The following is a 6,000-nucleotide window of genomic DNA, read 5'->3' as shown; positions in this document are numbered from 1 at the left end:
ACTTAAACATTAAGGCCAGTCCAGAAGGAAGATGGCATTTGGGGTTGACGTAACTTAGACCTTGTCTTTGCGTCCTGGTATTCTTCTCCCCCACGTGTGCCTTCATCCTTGGCTTGGACGGTGTGGCTCCAGACTCAGACCCTCGTAAGTTTCTTTCTGCCTCTGCCTCTCCTGGACAGATCACAGGGCCTGGAACACAATGAACACGCCATGAATAACAAAACTAGTCGTAAGGGCTGGTATTTATCAAGCTCTCGTATATGTCGTAGGCGTTTCACGTGCACTGATTCCTTTACTCTTGACCGTAATCCCGTAGGGTGGTGTGGTACTTTAAAAAATATGTTCGCGAATTCTTTGAGATGCGTCTCTGCAACAAGTGAGCACTAATTCCCCTCTTCTCGAACATGGGCTGCAGACCCACGCAGTGTGACTTCCGAGTTCACGTTCTCAGCCCCTGTTGTACATAGTCACGATGTGATGGGTGTCTGTGCCCTGCCTAGTGTATTTGAAATTCTTAGTGTTTCTTTTAAGTGGCCCCCAAATTTTAGGATTAGTGGGTAATTTGAGGGATTAAAATGAAGAGTGAACCGAAAGTGTTAAAGACTTCTTCAAACTCATTTTATTTGAAGTTAAAAATGGTGATTATATGTCTTAGGAGCCATCTGGCACTTCCAGTTCTTAGAATCTCATATTGCAGAGAATAGATGTGAGAAATGGGTGATAAATTTAGGGAAGGGGTAAGGAAGTGACCGACCTTCCACACCCAGGAAGAGATTTGGGTTCAAATTCTGTGTAGGTGCCAGTTTCTACTCAATGGACATAAGCTGATGAGACGGAGGTGTATAGTTTTATGAATTCTGGTAAGCATAATTCCAGCAATGTTAGGTGTTGAGTGATATCTTGAGGCGTAAAGGTAAGACTAGATGAGATTATTTGTGTTCTGAATTCAAGTGACCTCTGATGTGAAAATCGTGAACCTTCAGTATTAATTTCTGCATCCTTGCTGAGGTGTCCCGGGGAAATTCCCACGTTGTGTTTTTCCCTTCTTTGTAAATCTCTGTTTCCTGCCTCTGGCTGGAGAGAGAAAGAGGCCTGAAGCCAGGTTCCTCCCCAGTCTCTTAGTTCTGTCTTTCTTGTTTCCGATTCCTCAGTTGGGTGAGGACCAAGGGACAACAAGTAGACTGGCCACGAGGTCCTGGGGCAGCAAGGGACCACTCCTGTTTTACATGGAGAGTTCCCCCCATTTTCAAAAGCACCAGAGCCCAGGGAGGGGAAGTGGCCTGCTTGAAGTAACTTGAAGAGTGAGTGATAGCACATCATGGTTGGGTTATCTTTCCACTGCTATATAGAGAATTTGCCTCCAAGTCTTACTCATGGATGGGATGGTTCTTTACTCAGCCCTGGGAGATGATCTATACAAGGTCTATCTTGTATTCCTTGTACCATGATTACTTGTGTCTCTCTTAGCTCCTTAGTGGATTGGAAACTCTTGAAGGCAGAAAAAAAATGGAAATATTGCCTTGCTTACATCATAGCTCAATACATACTAATGCTACTGATAATTAAAAGTGAAAGATGGGGAAGGGGTGCCTGGGTGGCTCAGTTAGTTGAACATCTAACTTGGGCTCATGTCATGATCTCACAATTCGTGAGTTCAAGCCCAGGACTGGACTCTGTGCTGACAGCTTGGAGCCTGCTTTGGATTCGGTGTCTCCCTCTCTCTCTCGGCCCCTCCCCCATTGTGCGCAACCTCTCTCTCTTTCTCTCAAAAACAAACAAACAAACAAACAAACAAACAAACATTTTTAAAAAGTGAAGGATGGATGAATGAATAGAACTATAGAGCACCTTGAATTTTCCTGCTAAAGTTGTCTTGTTAGATGTACATTGAGATAAGAAAACAAAATCTTACGTGTATTTGGAATTTGCAAAACAGGTAAGTTCAGAGCAGGTATATTAGTTTAAGTAAAAATTGCCTTAAGAACAAAGTTGAGTTCCCAAAGGTCACTTTTTAATCAGCATTTCAGTAATTGACCTATTGATGAACTTGTACAGTAAACAGTGATATACTGGTTTACTCAAAATAGCATAGAACTTAAGGCAGAGACTATTTTCCAGATGGGTAAGATGTCCTATTTTAACAAGGCTACTGTATTTTGTCTATTTTTATATGCATTTTTTTTTTTGGCTGGGAATGGAAAGTTAATTGATGATTGATATATATCCTGGCTTTCCCCCAAAGGATTAGAAGCTATTTACTGCTAAATTGTAATTCAAAATATAAATATATGCGGCTCATAACCGTGAGGTGCTTTTTGGTGCTTATAATGTTGCCTATACTGAGTGCACCACATTAGAGATGTGTAAATGAATGGCATCAGAGTAAGGAACAAGCAGTAAAAAAAAAAAGTCTTCTATAACCAGAGAAATAAAATGTGTTTGGGTGGGATCATGCACATTGATGCCCACTGGGAACATAGAGAATGGACTTCGGTTGGGTCCGTCTAGGTTGTTGGCCAGTGAATGGAGAATCATGACTATGAAACCCAAATTTTGGTAGCCATAGTTGCGAGTAGTTTTACATGATAAAAGGGCCTTTCTCATCAAGATTTAATCAACATCAAGATTCACCATTTACTAAATGCCTAAGACCCTGTGTGACACGTGTTAGGCACCCAGGAAGCCAGCAACAGCACATTGAATCATGCTTCTAATCTCTCTGACTTCTTCTGAAGCATCTCTTCTGTCTCCAACCAGAGAAACCTCCCCACTTTAAAGGGATCTTATCTGACTGAGGCAAGCCCATCTAGACAATCCCTGTATCTTAAGGTCAACTGGCTTAGAACATCAATGACATCTGCAAAGTGTTTTTTGGCATGTAACATAACATAATTAGGGGTGTAACACCACAGGGTGAAGATTACGTGGGCCAGAATTCTGTCTGCTACAGCCACAAATCTAGAACGTAGCAGATTCAAATACTGTTTGAAGTCCAACTGGCTCCAAAATCTACATTCATTACATTAGACCACAAATGCTTTATTCACAGATGAAAATAAGAAAAACCATATTAGAAAACAGTTTAGCAGCCCCAATAGGATATGAATAATTCATTGTTGTTGCCATGACACTACCTTGGATCCTTCCTGAAATAAATGACTTGAGAATATAATCCAGAATAGATAAATCAAAATACTGACTTTGAAAGGGTAACTGTTTTTATGATACTGGACAAATTACCAAAGCTTTTTGTTATTTATTTATTTATTTATTTATTTATTTATTTATGTTTATTTTTTTTGAGAGAGAGACAGAGTGTGAGCAGGGGAGGGGCAGAGAGAGAGAGAGAGAGTGGGAGACACAGAATCCGAAGCAGGCTCCAGGCTCCTAGAGCCCGATGCAGGGCTCGAACTCACAAGCTGTGAGATCACGACCTGAGCCGAAGTCAGATGCTTAACCGACTGAGCCACCCAGGTGCCCCAAAGCTTTCTCTTATTTAGAATGCTCGTCTAAGGGGCGCCTGGATAGCCCAGTCGGTTATGAGTCTGACTCTTGATTTTGGCTCAGGTCATGATCTCACGCTGGTGAGATCGAGCCCCACGGAGCCTGCTTTGGATTCTGTCCCTCCTTTTCCTTCTGCCCCTCCCTCACTTGCATCCTCTCTCTGTCCCAAGAAATTAAATAATGAAAAAAAAAAGAATGCTCATCTGAAATATGGATATGATCATAGCTCCTCACTTCATGGGATTGCGCTGAAGACGGCCTGTGGTAAAGCACAACATACAACTCCTCGTGCATAGTAAACACTCAATCAGTACTGGTTATTTTATACGCACAGCAGTGCCCTTTACTTTGTCATAACATTTACCATACTTTCTCTTACTGCTTGTTTGATTACCCGTCTTCTTTTCTTGACTGTAAAAATCATAAGAACAAAAAGCACGTCTTTTTTCATGAGAGCACTTTTTAGCATCTGGTCCTGAGCTTGGGATGTATGAAGGTACTCAGTGAATGTTTGCTGAATACATGAATGAATAATTTGGGGTGAACTCTCTCGATTATTTTTAACGTGGTGTGGGTTAAAGAAGACGCCTACGAGGGCCACATTTGGCCTATAGACTGCATTCCACCAAAGAGTACGGCCATGATAACTTAACAAGGAAGTTCTTCAGACATGTATCATCAATCTTCTATAGAGCTCTAGAAGACTCAATCAATATCCATAGTATGTCTGATTTTCAGCAACACAGATGCTGGGGAAACTTTGACAGTTCAATAGTTCAGAGGATTTCAAGTATTTCCCTCCCGAACTGTAAGAATGACAAAGTTGTTTTATTACAACTCCCTTTGAATTAAAACCAATTCTCCCTGTTGTAAAAAATGGCAAAGTGTCTTGATAAGTCTCTGGTTGTAGCTTAGGGCGTTTTGCTCTTTCTCGGGGATGTGTTTCATCTGTTATTTATTCATAACACTGAGCTGCTGCCCTTGGAAGAGGACCAGAAGCTATACAGGGGGAGTCTCCTCAGGTTAGTCCTTGGGGCCCATGCTCTGTGTTGCTGTTGGTCCCTGAAATGCAATCTCACCACCAAATACTTATCTTCATGGCATCTGGGACTTTGATATGATCAGAAAACAACAACAACAAAAATGACTTAATGCCATTCAAGAAGGCAGTGAAGGGGCGCCTGGGTGGCGCAGTCGGTTAAGCGTCCGACTTCAGCCAGGTCACGATCTCGCGGTCCGTGAGTTTGAGCCCCGCGTCAGGCTCTGGGCTGATGGCTCGGAGCCTGGAGCCTGTTTCCGATTCTGTGTCTCCCTCTCTCTCTGCCCCTCCCCCATTCATGCTCTGTCTCTCTCTGTCCCAAAAATAAATAAACGTTGAAAAAAAAAATTAAAAAAAAAAAGAAGGCAGTGAAAAGATTCCTCGGAAAAAAAATTAGTGTAGAAATAGGGAGACACATTTCCTAAGGCATCATTAGGACCAGGGCCAGAAGTGCCTTATAATTTAAAAAATGTTAATTATCAAAACGTTGACATAATTAAAGACTCTCGTCTCAGTAACCCTAACACATTCCTTATATAATTATGTGCACGAGTATTTTAGTCAAATTTCAGGTACTGTTGAGACAGACTGGTGGGATATCTCAATCTGGAATTCAATTAAATAGAGGTTTTCAAAACCTCTAAAAGAGGAAAAATACTGTATAGCTTTGGTGTATTGTTTTTAAAGATGTGGTTTGGAGAAGAACGGGCATGCGAAGACGGAAAGAGAGAATGCCAGTTCTAGAAACAAGATTTTGGGCAAAAGAGAGTGAGAAAGAACATGGCTGGAAGCCGCTGTATTTGTAAAACCACTTTGGGGGATTATTCTGACTCCAGTTGTGAACTGGGTCCATGTTAGATTTCTTGTGTTTGATGGTAAATAGCACTAATATTTTGAAAAATGGCTTCTCTCTTTCCTCTTCATTATCTCATGAGTTCGGTGTGGCCTTTTCTGCCGTCCTTCCAAAAAGGAGGTCCCTGCATTTATGTCCTTTCTTTCATATTTTCTGTTTGTTAGTAGGTTTGCAAATAAAAACTTCACATTTTAGAATGTGATTTAAATACGGAGCCCGTAAGAAAATCCCAGCTTCAACGTGGAATCTGGAAGAATCAGACCCAGTTAAGTGGTCTACAGAGAAGAATTGGGGGGAAAAACCCGATCAAAGTGTGGTTTTACAGTTTATGATGGAAGGGACGATTTGTCACTTCTGACACGAGGTCTGAAGAAAACTTATAACTTCTGCCTGAATCTCCTGGAGCCCGTTTTGTGGGGGAAGCTGGCTGCCGTGTAAGGAGAGTATCCTGAGACCGCCATGCTGTAAGGAAGCCCAGGCACTGACATCCTTTCTCAACGCTTCATTTATTGGGATGACTCCACACGTATACACTTGGCCCAGACCTCCCCTCTGAGCCTCAGAGCCATGGACCCGCAGCCATGTATCCACATCTCTGCTTGAA

The sequence above is a fragment of the Felis catus genome, chromosome A1 (genome assembly GCF_018350175.1).
Source record: "Felis catus isolate Fca126 chromosome A1, F.catus_Fca126_mat1.0, whole genome shotgun sequence".
NCBI classification, from domain to species: domain Eukaryota; kingdom Metazoa; phylum Chordata; class Mammalia; order Carnivora; family Felidae; genus Felis; species Felis catus.
This window is presented reverse-complemented; position numbering follows the sequence as displayed.